This window comes from Panthera tigris, chromosome E2 (genome assembly GCF_018350195.1).
Source record: "Panthera tigris isolate Pti1 chromosome E2, P.tigris_Pti1_mat1.1, whole genome shotgun sequence".
Lineage (NCBI taxonomy): Eukaryota > Metazoa > Chordata > Mammalia > Carnivora > Felidae > Panthera > Panthera tigris.
The window spans coordinates 11,985,989-12,001,400 of record NC_056674.1 but is presented as its reverse complement, the minus strand read 5'-3'; the positions used below and the strand labels follow the sequence as shown (position 1 = coordinate 12,001,400).

The window sequence follows — 15,412 nt, the reverse complement described above, 5'->3', positions numbered from 1 at the left end:
TAAAAAAAATTTAAAAAAAATTAAATAAATAAATAAAACATTAAAAAAAAAAAAGCTTCCGGGCTCCTGGGTGGCTCAGTTGGTTAAGCGTCCAACTCTTGATTTCGGCTCAGGTCATGATCTCCCTGTTCGTGGGTCTGAGTCCCCCGTTGGGCTCTACGCAGCCTGCTTGGGATTCCGTCTCCCTCTCTCTCTGTTCCTCCCTGCTTGCTATCTCTCTCATAATAAATAAAAATAAAAACTAAAAAAAAAAAAGCTTCCTGTTCTGGGCACTTCTTTGGGTCATTTGGGCAGAGGCTTTAATCAGAGATAACAAGCAGTGTCTGAGAAACAAACCACAGACCATTGACGCTGAGGCGGTGGGATTGATGAGAGCCAGTCTCTGCCTAGGCCCTGACCGCTCCTACCCAGCTGGGTCCCCCAGTGGGGGGTGTGCGAGGCAGAAGGGGCCCCTCTGGCTACATTTCTCCAGGGGGCAGAGACACGAAGCACACACTGGTCACGTTTCAATTGCAGGCACTTGTGCTTCTCAGAGGCGACTGAGGGTGGGACAGATTGGCTGGTCCCAGGGGTCTAGAATTTGACAGTCATCCATCTGGGGCCCGGACTAAAGTCAAGCAGCCCACACCTGCTGGGGAATGTGGCTAAAGCCAAAGCCTACCAGATGGGGTAACCAAAAATCCACCCCCTATCCCTGCACAGCTTACCTCAAACTCACCCCATCGTGAAAGGGATTTTTCATTCTTTCATTTTTGTGTTTTTCTAAGTATTTTAAAGACTTAAAAAAAAAAAACAAAACAGCATGATAAGGTTTGTCCTGAATTAGGAGTATTGTCCCAACATCCACTTCCTGATTTCGACAAAGTAATATAGTTATATAAAATATAATCACTGGGCAAAGCTGGATGTGATACGATAAAAACTAAATACGGGTCTTTGTTCTGGGTTCCTGGTGCACAGTCCTAAAACCTTTGGGGATCTCCAGAGTTTAGAGTGTCTTCTGTATGCCAATAATGTGACTGGGGGCCCCTAGATGGCTTCAGGATGCCGGGGCGGGGGGTGGGGGGAGAGGGGACTGGTCGCCAAAGAGACCAAGATGTGGTTAGTGGGTTGGGACTTTCAGCCTCCGCCGCGCCCCTCCCCGGACACCTGAGGAGGAGACAGGGGCTGGAGACTGAGTTACTCATCAGCGTCCAGTGGCTTAATCAATTGCACCTACATAGTGAAACCTACGTAAAAACTCTGAACACAGGGGCTCAGAGAGCTTCCAGGCTGAAGAGCACACGGAGGGCTAGACGGGCGGCGCCCTCAGGGGTCACGCAAGCTCTGTGTACCACCCGCCCCCATCCCTTGTCCTTTGCATCTCTCTTGCATCTGGCTGTTCCTGAGTCGTATCCCTCATAACCACCCAGAAAATGCAAGTTAGGTGCTTCCCTGAGTTTTGTGGGCAGCTCTAGCAAACTATTGAAGCTGTAAGGGAGGAGGGTGGTGAAAACCCTCCAACTTCGTAGCCAAGTCAGGCACAAGCATGGGTAACCTGGGGACCCGACGCTTGGGACTGGCATCCGACGTGAGGGCAGTCTGGTGGGGCTGAGCCCTTCACCTGTGGGGTCTGACACTAACTCCGGGTGGTTCGTGCCAGAACTGAATGGCAGGACAGTCCGTTAGATTGTCCGTCAGAGAATTGGTTGTTGATGTGAGGAAAGACACCCACACATTTGGTGTCAGAAGTGCTGGGAGTAAAAACATCACACTGAGTATACACGGGAACTCCCAGTCCTGCTTATGTGACTTCTTTTGGGTGTTAAACTCAAAATGGAAAAATTGTAATTTTGTTTAAAAAAAAAAAAAGGGACACCTGGGTGTCTTGGTTAAGCATCCAACTCTGGATTTCAGCCCAGGTCCTGATCTCACAGTTCGTGGGATCAAGTCCCCTGTCAGGCTCTGTGCTGACAGCATGGAGCCTGCTTAGGATCCTCCCTCCCTCCCTCCCTCTCTCTCTGTCTCTCTCTCTCTCTCTCTCTCTCTCTCCCTCCCTCTCTGTCTCTGCCCCTGCCCCACTCAAGTGCTCACTCTCTCTCTCTCTCTCTCTCTCTCTCTCTCACACACACACACACACACAAATAAGCTTAAAAAAAAAGATAAATTTAAAAAACAACGTGAAGGGCACTTGGATTTAATTCTGCATTTATAATAAACATTTGTTTCTTCAAAATTTGCAGAGTCTTTCAAAGGAAAGGATTATTGTGTATTCCTTGTTCTAATTTATCAACGGTGGCAAGACTCTGTGGAATTTTGAGGCAATTTAGGTGCTTAGGCACCTTTTCTTTCTAAAACAAAAATTCGCTTTCACAGTCAAGTCGACGTGATTGGAATTTTGCGACACTTGGACAGATGCAAAACACACCCCCAGAGGGGACGCACGGAGCCTAAGTTGGTCATTAGGAGAAGTCACGTCAGACCTGGAAGCAGAAATTCAGGAGCCAGAAGCCTACCACCTTTGGGAGTCTGGAGGCACTGTCTGCAGACCAGCTCAACCTAAACCTGGGATAATGAAAGTGAGCATTTATGGAGTGCTTACTGTGTGCCAGGCACAGTTATGAGAGCTTTATCGGATGAGCTCTTAGTCTTCCCATCAACCTTAGGAAGAAGGTATTATTAGTTAGTATTATCCCCATTAGACGTGAAGAAACTGAAGCCCAGAGAGGGTCAGTAATCTCACAAGATCACACAGCCCGGCTGTGGCAAGATGGGAATCTGAGCCCCGGCCATCCAGCATGAGGTCTTCGCCTCCTGCTACAGAAGCAGAGCGTGACACAGGCCTGTCCTCGGGTGATGGTCACAATGGGCGGGCCTTCTGAAAATTAATATCGGAAAATCACTAAAATGTCGTCGGGAGGGTTGGGCAGAGGGGAGTTCTCGCGAGCTTCCACCTGGAGTCCATTGCAGACCCAACAGGAAGACGGACTTGACCTTACACAGACGTGACCTTGTACATGGATACTACTGCAGCCTGAGGGAGGAAGTCTTTCCTCCTCTCCCCCACCCCGCCAGCGACAGCTCAGCCAGTGAGAAGCCACCACACTTCCAACTCCCCGTATATGGCGATGAACTTTAGCTCAGAACAGCCTTCCCCACGGACTCCTGCCCTCTTTTAAAAAGCGCGCATTCCCTTTGCTCCTGGGGCTTCCGAACGGTTTTGCCACAGCGCGTTTGTCCGAGATTGCGATTCTCTTTTAGTCCCGGCTAAGCCTATCTTTTGCTGGTAACATAACTGGCAGGATTTTTACCTTCGAGATCGACAGCACTTCAGAGGACGTCACCAGCCTTCGCTGCGAGCCAAGCCGATTCTGGCAGCTTCCGTGTCCCTGCGCCTGCCCCAAACAAGCAGGGAAACAGGGAGCTGCGGCAGGAGTTGGCCTGGGAGGGCTCCTGGGTGCAGGCCTGTGAGGTGGTGAGGAAGGCAGGCCTGGTGGGGAGGAAGTTGATCTGCCGAGGGACAGGAAGTGAGGCCCCTGGCCGCTCTGAGCCCATCCCCTGAGGAGTCCTGCCGTTGGGCTGGCCCAAACTGAGGCAAAGGGGTTACTAGGAGTTCAAATGTGGCCCCCCAAAAAGGTGAAGTTCTAACTCCCAGGACCTGCAAACCTGACATTATTTTTTGGGAATACAGTCTTTGCGGATGATCAAGTGCACATGAGGTCAGTAAGGGCAAGGCCTGATCCAATATGACCGTGCCCTTCCAAAAAGGGGAAATTTAGGCACAGGCCCCAGACACGCCAAGAGGGAAGATGAAGCGGAGACACAGGGGGAGCGGCACTTACCAGGAACTCCTGAGGTCACCAGAAGCCCAGACACGGGCCTGGAACAGACTGTCCCCCACCCCCTCAGCCCGGAGCCTGCTTCAGACTCTGTGTCTCCCTCTCTCCCTGCCCCTCCCCCCCGCTCGCTCTCTCTCTCTCTCACACTCTCTCAAAAATAAACAACAACAAAAAAAAAAGCAGCACTCAAAGGTCAGAGAAGCAGAGGTCGCAAATCCTCTGTCCAAACCAAGGACGTTCGTCAAGGGGTTCGACGACGCGATTGTGGGCGTGAGCGTTGCCAACACGCTGTTGGGCTGAAGGGGTGAGACGCGGGGTGCCCGACGGGTGACTCCGCTTCTATATGAAGTGTGATCGCAGGCAGGCAAACCTGCCCCAGAAACCTGGACGGACGGTGGTTGCCTTTGGGGGGGTAATGACGGGGAGGGGACCCAGGGGGCTGGGAGTGGGGCTGATGTTCTGACTTTGAGGCGGGGCCGGGTTAAACGGGCACGTGCAGTTTGCAAAAATTCACTTTCGCAAGTGTAAGCTTTACACTTAACGATGGGCTCGCATTTTTTTTTTTTTTTTTTTAGTTTTTTAATGTTTATTTGTTTTTTTGAGAGAGACAGAGCGTGAGCAGGGGAGGGACAGGGTGGGAGGGAGATGCAGAACCCGAGGCAGGCTCCAGGCTCTGGAGTGGGGGCGATTTGGCACGCCAAGCACAGGGGAACAAGAGAGGGTGGTGGGAGGTCGCAGAGCCCACGCAGCGACAGACAGACCTGCTTCTGATTCCGTAGCACAGATGGGTCACTGACGGATTTTAATGAGAAAAACAGGACAAGGGGTTCTGCGCTGTGGCAGTGAGGGAGACAGGCCTCCTCGTGGAGACCCACCTGATACTATCTCTCCCGAAATGGCTCTGACGCTGGCCCTGAGCCCACCCTGCTCCTCCCCTAGGAGGCCTCTCCCTCCCAACTCCACTCCCCGCCCACACCTGCCAGTTGGAATTTAGCTGACACTTCATGGTTGAATGGGGAATGAATGAATGAATGAACGAACGAACGAACGAAAGGACGGAGACCCACCTTTCCGCACCAAGCAGGAGGCACCCACGTCCGGAGTCCCAGAACACTGTCTCCCGTCCCTTATGGCCCTGACAGCACTGACCTTATCTCCCTGATTGGACCACAAACTCCCCCAAACACAACCACCAGGCCTGACACATCCCCCAGCACAGAGGGAATGGACGGACTTTTATTAAATTTCTTCCCCGTGCCAGGGACTTTATGTGCCTTGAATCATCTTACAACGTGGCGAGGAAGGAGGCATCACCACGGCTCCCTGGAGGAAGAAGCCAGCGCGTTCACGTGAAGCAACCTGCCCACAGCTGGGACGGCAAGAGCGCGCAGGTGGAGGGGTGAAGCCAGGGCGTGGAAGTCTGTGTACCTTCTAGACCCTGGGTTACCTGGGAAGGCAGCTTCACCACCCGCCTCTTGACAGTGTGAAAAATATGGGGGCGCCCGGGTGGCTCAGTCGGTTGAGCGTCCGACTTTGGCTCAGGTCATGATCTCGCGGTTCGTGGGTTCGAGCCCCGCGTCGGGCTCTGTGCTGACAGCTCAGAGCCTAGAGCCTGGAGCCTGCTTTGGATTCTGTCTCTCTCTCTCTCTCTCTCTCTGCCCCTCCCCCACTCACACGTTCTCTCTCTCAAAAATAAACATTAAAAATATAAAAAAATATACCCCTTGATGGGAGTATTAACAAAACGACGTGGAGCGCCAGCAACCGGGTGCTCAGGAGCGCTTTTAGGAGAGGTCGCTGGAGTGGGGTGGTGACAGGCGAGGCAGTGATCACCAGGGGAAGGGCGGATGGACTGCCACTGGGGTAGGCCAGGAAGATCTGGACGGGGCTGTGGGCAGCATGGAAGGACTGGGATGCCAGACAGACCCGGGCAGCCGACAGCTACTAGGTGAAGCACCGACTGTGTGCAGGGCACTGCACTGGGTCCCGGTGAACAAATAAAAGCCCCCACCTACGGGGTGGTGACCTGGGGGTGGGGGGGGAGGCAGCCAAGGAACACAGCAAGGTAGTAAACAATGCGGTCCTCAGCGAAGGGAGATGAGAAGTGTCGGGCGGGGGAGGAGGGGGCTCTCTCAGGAGGCGACACTCACACAACGACCCAAAAGAAGTGAGTCTGTGGGAGGGGCGTCCGGACAGAGAGCAGCCAGGCGGGAGCTGGGCTTGCCCCTGCCCAAGCAGGGGCCACGGGGTAGGTGTGGGGGACCAAAGAGCAGGGGAGGTGTGCCCGGAGGAGGCCAGTAAGGAGAGAGGAGGTGAGGGCCGAAAGTAAACGCGGAGGGGACGGCACTTGGGAGTGGCGAGGACCCGGGTGGTGCCCTGCTTGCCACAGAGCAAAAAAGGGCTAAGAGGTGACTTTGGGGTTTCACGGAATCCCTGTGGCTAAGAGTGGGGAAAAGAGGAGGGGGAACGAGGGCAGGAGCGAGCGGAGAGACGGGAGGCTTGACGGCCGTGACCCGGACCACAGATGAGACTGCTCGGACCAGGGCACTCCTCATTTCTCGAAACTGCAACAGCCCAGATGGCCATCCGTGGGGGGACGGATATGCAAGCTGCAGGGTATCCTTGCAAAGGATTAGCACACAGCGAGAGAAAGGAACAAGCAGTTGGTAACGACATGGAGAGGTCTCACCGGTAATCATGCCGCACAAAGGAAGCCAGACAAAAGCAAAGAGGACCTGTTGCGTGATTCTATTCACATACGAGACCGGGAAAATGCAATCTAACCTCCAGAGATGCGAAGCTGACCAGTGGTAGCCTGGGGATGGGGCGGGGAGCAGGGAAAACAACGGGAGGTTCTGGAGAAAATGTGGAGCTAATGGCAACTTTGACAGACTGCATGGGGGTGTGGGGAGAGCGACAGGTGACCCTGTAGGGGCCCAGGGCAGGTGGCCCCAAAATGTGCCACTATGGCATATTGATTTGAAATGAAAGTTACTTAGGAGACGGCCCGTGCAGGAAGGACACTCAGACCCTCCTCTGTTCCCCTGAAAGCAGGAAATAAATGTCCCATGTGAAAGGTGCCCTTCCCTGTACCAGGGGGTAAAGAGATACCCTTATCACCAGGTATAAGAAATTCAGGGGCGAGAAGGCTGTATAAACAACCCTTGTCACTTTTCATTAATTTACCACCCCTAAATTCTAAGGAATTTAGAATTCCTTACTAAACTGAAGTTCCCAAAGTTAAGCTTTCTTTTAAAAAAAAAAAATTTCTTTTTAATTTTATTCGAGAGAAAGAGACAGAGAATGAGCGGGAGGGGGCAGAGGGAGAGAGAGAACGCCAGGCAGGCTCTATGCGCAGCACGGAGCCTGAGGCAGGGCTCGATCCCACGACCCTGGGAATGTGACCTGAGCTGAAATCAAGAGTCGGATACTCGGGGCGCCTGGGTGGCTCAGTCGGTTGAGCTGAGCGTCCAATTTCAGCGCAGGTCATCATCTCACAGTTCGTAGGTTCGAGCCCCGTGTCGGGCTCTGTGAGGACAGCTCAGAGCCTGGATCCTGCTTCGGATTCGGTGTCTCCCTCTCTCTCTGCCCCTTCCCCACTCACACACTGTCTCTTTCTTTCTGTCAAAAAATAAACATTTAAAAAAAAAAGTCTGATACTCAACCAACTGAGCCACCCAGGCACCCCCCCCCCCGCAAAGTTAAGCTTTATTTATCCTGCCAATTCCTTACAGATTGATTGCCTCTTTGTCTAAAAAGTATAACAACTGTCTGCCTTGGTCATTTCTTCAGGTCTCAACTTCATCACGGTGAAGTCGGGTGAGCCTCAGGGAGTTCATCTCCGTCCGTGCGGCCAAAAGTGTAAGCAGACAACCTGAGGGCTTTGAGCAGCCATGTTCTGGCCTTTGTGGAGACAGCTAGTCTAAGAGACAAGAATGAATCGAGGCAGAGAGGAAAAAAAAATTCCTGCGAGGCTGGAGCCTCTGGTGCTGGGTGCCCCCGAGCCACAGCCCCACTGCTATCTTGGAATCAGAACAAATTTCTCTGTTTCCTTAAACTACTTCAAGTTGGCTTCCTGCCCTGTGGACCCAAGAGAATCTCCAGAGACCTGCCTTGACAGGATGCACCCTGGACTGCCCCTCCTGACAGAGTGCTTTGTCATGCCTAGACTCAGCTGTAAATACCAGAAAACCCCCAAGTCAAACAGCCTAGACCAGACAGAAATTTAATTTGCTTTTACATAAATGGGGTCTGGAGATAGGGTGCCCAGGGCTAATGTGACACTTCATAATCGCGGGGACCCAGCCTCCTTTCATACTATTGCTATCATCTTCAGTATATAACTTGTGGCCCAAGATGGCTGCTGGAGCTCCAGCCATCATATCTACATTCCAGTCAGTGGTGAAAAGGAAGAAGGGGTTAGGAAAACTGTTTTTTAAGGGCAATGCCTGGAAGTCCCATACACCACTTTTACTTCTATTGGTCAAAATGTAATCACAGGGCCACACCTCAGCAGAACACAGACAACGTCCTTCTTGCTGGGCTCCAAACGTGTCCAGTTACAATTTGTATTACTGAGGAAGGATAGGGGCACGAATATCAGAGGACTCTCTTCCAAAACCGTATTCCTTCTGCAGAGGTGGAGGGCATCCGGAACCTTCAGCCCCTGAGGCCCTCTAAATTGAGAAGTTTCCTGACAGATGTTTGGAGAACGGATTCCACCAAAAAGAAACCACCAGCAGTGGGCCAGTGGATGTAGCTCACCTGGGGCAGGTGGCAGCTGGGGAGCTCGCACAAGGCCAAGGATCCCCTGCTAGGTCCTTCTCTCCTGTCTTGTTAATCTTCCGCTAGAGGCCAGCCTTGTCAGTTCCTCGAGAGAGAGAGAAACCACCCCAGTCCCACCCAGGGGCAAAGTCCCTTCCTGACTGGCCGGGAGCCTGCAACTAATCTATAATCCGGTCTCGCCATGTGGCAGCCACGGTGAGGGTTTACCCGTGATCGCCAGGAGCTGTACGTGAGGTGGGGCGCTGATCTCCAGCACCCCCCCCCCCCCAGAGATGGAAGGCCCAGCCCCCAACCTGCGTGGATTAGCGCCCATGCCCTCACCCACAACGTACAGCGCTCACGCAGAGCACATCCAATGGAGCTCTGCAAGGCAGGGCCATCCTGGTCCACCCCTGCATGGGGTGAGAAGAGAGGGGGTGTAAGAACTAGATTGAGAACGTGTGTCCCCGCATCAGCTTCCGGAGAAGAGCGCGGTGAGGTGGCACAGGATGGGGTGGCATCATAACAAAAGCTGGACACGTCGCAGCCACAGTAACAGGGTCACGGCCAAGCGACAGGAAGAATCTGGTGGCAATGGGAGGATGGACTGGAGACGCAGGGATAGGAAGACGTGCTGGGGGCCTGAGCTTCTGGGAGAAGAACAGAGGGTGTCCTGACCCGTGGGGCACTCCTGGGACTATGAGCACTAACCAGTCCCTTGGCCACATTTGTTAGTGTTCTGACCAGTTCTCTACGGAAGAGGAATTGGGGGGCGGGGGGGGGGCGGAGTAGAGAGTGGAAATCATCAGGTAGCTTTCGGACACCCAGAGAAAAGGGGAAGGGTGTTCCAGGCCAAGGGAACAGCAGGGGCAAAGGCAGGGCTGTACCCCTCTCGTGGTGTCCCTAAACCATCAGGCAGGCGCACGGCTAGAACTGCCTTTTGGAAGGCATCTTTGTAAAAGATTATGAAAGAGAGATCTCTCTCTCTCTCCCTCTCTTCTCTCTGCCCCTCTCCTACTTGCACTCTCTTCCTCAATCAATCAACAAACAAACTTAAAAAGAAAGTAAAGCATCTCAGTAATTTTTTACGTTGACTATATACTGAAATGACAATGTTTGGGATACAGCGCGTTAAATAAAATAGATTATTAAAATTAAGTCTGCCTGTTTCTTTTGTGGTTTTGATCCCAAATTTATTTAACTACGGAACCGTTTCTTTTTTTCAAGGGGGGGGACTCGTACTCTACGGAATTCCACTTCAGCACAGAGGATCAAGATGTATTTTTAGTTGTAAAAACTCCATGATTCAACTCGTAAATTTCTGAGGCAAGACCTTCATGGAAATAGTTTCTTACCAATGAGGCCTTCCTCGTTCTTTTTCAGAAGCAAGCTTCCCTCTTTCTGAGCACGCACTTGCCATGACAACATGATTTGGCGATGTGCCCGTCTCTAAGACTGTCGGGCTCTGCTGACTGCCCAAGTGTGTGCAGATTTTCAAAGTCCCCATAATCAGGGCCTGTTCTTTTCAAAAAACTGGTCTCCATACTGTCATCTTTACGTTTATGTCTGTACTTCAGCTCTGTTTTTTTGTTTTGTTTTGTTTTGAATTTTATCTATCTTTCCCCGAACTTCAAAGTTTGGTACGTGGCCCTTCTACCAACTTTCCCTGGCAGTTCTGGTCTGCTCTGATCTTTTTACAAACTCCATTGTTCCCACTTCATGATTTTTTTTTTAATTTATTTACTTTTGAGAGATAGAGTGTGAGCAGAGGAGGGGCAGAGAGAGAGGGAGACACAGAATCCCAAGCAGGCTCCAGGCTCTGAGCTGTCAGCACAGAGCCCGAGGTGGGGCTCGGACCCATGAACCGTGAGATCATGATCTGAGCCAAAGTTGGATGCTTAACCGACTGAGCCACCCAGGTGCCCCAATTATTACCACTTTAGAATCATCAGTGGAGGGGCGCCTAGGTGGCTCAGCCAGTTGGACATCTGACTTCGGCTCAGGTCATGATCTCGCAGTTTGTGAGTTCGAGCCCCGCGTCGGGCTCTGTGCTGACAGCTCAGTGCCTGGAGCCTGTTTCAGATTCTGTGTCTCCCTCTCTCTCTGCCCCTCCCCCGCTCATTCTGTCTCTTTCAAAAATAAACATTAAAAAAAAATCATCCTTGGGGCTTCTGCCCCCCAAATGCACAAACCTTAGACCCACCCTTGAAAGATGATTTAGTGGGTCTAGTATGGAGCCCAGCTACCTGTACGTTCACAAAGCTCTGATGATTCTGATACCCAGGAGTGAAAATTAGCTCTCTGACGTATAATACACTGCTTATACCAATCAATTAGATATGTGCTCAGGGCTTCCTGTGGGTCCCTGCCTGGGGCTTTGGGATGCATGGCTGAACACAGCAGTACCCTTACTCTTGGTAGTCCAGAGTAGCTGCGGAGGCATTCCCTCAGCTAAACGTGATGGGCACCACGAAAGCAGAAATACAGCGCCAGGGGCAGGGTGGGGGGGCGTCAGTGGAGCCTTATCAAAGGGGCTGTAGAGGAAGTTGAGGTAGATTTTGCCTGCTAAATAATTGGGGGGTTGTGGGCGTGGCCACATATGGAGCACACGCCTCCACGTACCCTGGCAGAAAGTCACCATGGAAAGGTCAACAAAAGTCAGAATACAAAGGACGTCAAATACCAGGCAAAAGATGTCACCCGTTTCCTCTGGACAATAGAAAATAATTCAAGGAAGAAGCGGTCAATGGAGTTGTTGTTTTCTAGCATTGACTCATAGGCCAGAAGTCTCTAGGAGTATGAATCTCTGTGAGCACCCGTACATTTTTCTGAAGCGTGTCACATACCCTAACGGTAACCCCAATCTACCCCCTAAGCCCTAAACCCTAACCCTCTGGAGAGGTCTTTGAACTGTACTATATCAAGCACATACCAGTCACCCTAACCCTCACCCTAGATCTGAGAAAGTGGGTTCCTAAACACACGATAAAAAAAAATACACACACACACACACACACACACACACATATATATATATATATGAGAAGCCTGGTTATTCTGAAAACCCCAAATATTTGAAAATTGGTAATATTTCTGGGGCACCTGGGTGGCTCAGTCGGTTAAGTGGCCGACACGTGGTTTCAGCTCAGGTCATGATCTTGCGGTTGATGAGGTCAAGCCCTGGATCTGGCTCCACGCTGACAACTCAGAGCCTGCTTGGCATTCGCTGTCTCTGCCCCTCCCGCCCTCCCCTCTCTCAAAATAAACTTGAAAACAAAAAAAAAAAGGAATTGGTAATAGTTCTGAAAATGGTGTGAGAGTAGAGATAAAAACACAAGAACCAACTGAATATCTATTTTAAAAGCATTTAGAGCCCCCAATCCCCTCCTTACTTCATCTTGGTGGATGCCTGCCAGGCCCGGGCTCACCCCAGCAGAAGTCTGAGGTTTTGTACATCGGAGCACGGGAGAGGGCTCAAACTGCAGATGCCAGGCAAATACCCTTCTTTTAACCCTAACTCTAACCCTAGAAAAAACGGGGGAAGATGATGTGGTGTGTGTGTGTTTGTATATATATACACATATATATATAAATATAAAAAAAAAGAGAGGGAGGGAGGCAAACCATAAGAGACTCTTAAAAACTGAGAATAGGGGCGCCTGGGTGGCTCAGTCGGTTGAGCGTCCGACTTCGGCTCAGGTCACGATCTCGCGGTTCGTGAGTTCGAGCCCCGAGTCGGGCTCTGGGCTGATGGCTCAGAGCCTGGAGCCTGCTTCCGATTCTGTGTTTCCCTCTCTCTCTGCCCCTCCCCCGTTCATGCTCTGTCTCTCTGTGTCCCAAAAATAAAAATAAAACGTTAAAAAAAAAATAAAAAAAAAACAAAACTGAGAATAAACTGAGGGTTGATGGGGGGTGGAAGGGAGGGGAGGGTGGCTGATGGGCACTGAGGAGGGCACCTGTTGGGATGAGCACTGGGTGTTGTATGGAAACCAATTTCACAATAAATTCCAAGTTAAAAAAATAAAAACAAGTATATATACACTCATATTTATATATTTATATATATATGTATATATACACATATATATGGAAACCAATTTCACAATAAATTTCACAATATACACATATATATATGGAAACCAATTTCACAATAAATTCCAAGTTAAAAAAATAAAAATAAATATATATATACTCATATTTATATATTTATGTATATGTATATATACACATATATATATGGAAACCAATTTCACAATAAATTCCAAGTTAAAAAAATAAAAATAAATATATATATACTCATATTTATATATTTATATACATATGTACATATACACATATATATGGAAACCAATTTCACAATAAATTTCACAATATACACGTGTATATATATGGAAACCAATTTCACAATAAATTCCAAGTTAAAAAAATAAAAATAAATATACTCATATTTATATATTTATATATATGTGTATATATACACACATATATGTGTATATATACACACATATATGTGTATATATACACACATATATGTGTGTATATATATAAATATAAGTATGTATATATGCAGGGTAAGCCAGCCATAAAAAAGAATGAAATCTTGCCATTTGCGACCACGTGGACAGAGCTAGAGAGTATTATGCTAAGTCAGAAAAAGACAAATACCATATTATTTCACTCCGATGTGGAACTTAAGAAAGAGAACAACTAGCAAAGAGAAATAAAAAGAAAGAGACAAAACAAGAAACAGACTCAACTATAGAAAACCGATGGTTACCAGAAGGGAGGTGTGTGGGGGGGGTGGGTGAGATAGGTGATGGAGATTAAGGAGGGCACTTGTCACGATCAGTGCCGGGTGATGTATGGAATTGTTGAATCACTATATTGCACACCTGAAACTAACATGACACTGTATGGTAACTAACGGGAACTTAAGTAAAAACTTAAAAAAAGCGTGTCAAGGCAATCCACTTTTGGTAAGGAACACTAAAATCAGTGACTCTCCAGATATATGAAGATATTATAGTCTTGCCTAGTTTCTCTTTAGTGAATAGCTCATAATACCCAAGTTTCAAGGAACAGTTTTCAAGGATTCTCACAACTCAATATATATTGGTTACATCTGGTTTCGATACAGCTACTAATCCGGGGCGCCTGGGTGGCTCAGTCGGTTAAGTGTCCGACTTCAGCTCAGGTCACGATCTCGCGGTCCGTGAGTTCGAGCCCCGCATCGGGCTCTGGGTTGATGGCTCAGAGCCTGGAGCCTGCTTCTGATTCTGATTCTGTGTCTCCCTCTCTCTCTCTGGCCCTCCCCCATTCATGCTCTGTCTCTGTCTCAAAAATAAATAAACGTTAAAAAAAAAAATCAATACAGCTACTAATCCAAAGCCACCAAATGACGGCCACCTGAAATCAGTATTAAGTCAGCGGTGCCAAACAGGTGAAAATAACCTGTTATCCTGTCTTTCTGCTTTTTAACGTCACTGCTAGCAAATTTTAAAACACGTAGAGCTCACATTACGTTTCCATTTGGGTGTTGTTTCCCGCCCCCCAAGGACCGGTGCGTGGCTCTCAGTTCAGCCTAAGCGCACGTGTAAGGGACTGACTTTAAATCTCTGCGGGGGAGGGGGGACGGAGTATGATAAACCATAGTAAAAATTTAATTAGTAACGGAGAGCATTGAAATTAGGTGTGCCCCCTACTCCAATACGTCTATACCACCTCGTTGCATCTGCCTGGTGTCCTCGTATCGGGGTGCATCGACCGCTGGGTAACAAACCGCTCGGAAAATCCGTGGCTTGCAAAGTTACGAGGACGCCTGTGTGTCAGCAGTTGGGGGGCCGCTTACCTGGACAGCGCTGACTCGGGGCCCTCTCGTGAGTTTTCGTGAGGATGAGGGGCGAAGCTGCAGTTAACTCAACCGAAGGCGTGTTTGGGGGTAAAAGACCCACTTTCAGGAGGGCTCATCCCCGTGGCTGTGGGCGGGAGGCGCCAGTCCCCGCCTCCCCAGCTAGATGTCTCCATGAGGCTGCTTTTTGGGGTTAGGGAAGGCGGCCAGAAGAGCATGAGGCTGGGGAGAGAGCCTGTGAACTGGGTTTGGGATGCTGCAAGGTTGGGAGGCTGGCGGAGGCAGTTGGGGAGCCTCGGCGGCACCCACCACCCCGCGCCCTGGTTGCCAAACGAGCCCCAGCGCGGCGGGAAGGCTCCTTTCCTCCTCCTCTGGGCCGGAGCTTCAAGACCGAAGCCGGCTCAGAAGGGACAAATCCTGATTGGCCAAAGGCTGAGCCAATCAGATGCTCCCATTCCCAGGACCGGTCATGTGACCTGGTTCTGGCCAATGCCGAGTGAGAGGACGTCTGTGGGGGGTGCTGATGGGAAATATCTTACTGGCTCTTGAAGACACCTGGGAACGGTCTTCCGCTGGCGTGGTTGGCGCACGTGGCGGTTATCTTGGTCTGCGTGGGGAGTTGGCCGTGTGGTTCAGTTCGCTGAGAGCCCGGAAGGGAGACGCAGAACCCGGGGTTTCAGGGCCATCGCTGACCCACCGTGTTAACCAGCCCGGGAACTGCGCCGCCATTGGAATGCCCGCTACATCCAGTAGTGCGTGTCCGAGTTTCCAACCGTTTTGGGTTGGGGCACCCAACTTCTGCGGCCAGAAGCATCCAAACTGATGTTTTTGAAGGCTGGTTTTCTCACATGATCGTAGCCCAGGCTCGGTGGAGCAGGGGACAGCGCGAGGAGCAGGGGCACAGGTGGCGAGATGGAATGTCCATGGAAATGTTTTAAAATACAAGATGGACATTTAAAGGGAAGAAGCCCACCCCCCACCC

General features: G+C 50.3%; 1 protein-coding gene across 1 annotated transcript in view; it reads right to left on the bottom strand.

Annotated features, from left to right (window-relative positions):
• Positions 1 to 14,814, bottom strand: part of CEACAM20 (CEA cell adhesion molecule 20) — a 65,166-nt gene extending 50,352 nt beyond the window's left edge. Inside the window, exon 1 of the mRNA XM_042968414.1 lies at positions 14,431 to 14,814. The gene's annotated coding sequence lies outside the window, so the exon portion shown is untranslated. The remainder of the gene's footprint in view (positions 1 to 14,430) is intronic.
• Between the last annotated feature and the right edge of the window lie 598 nt (positions 14,815 to 15,412).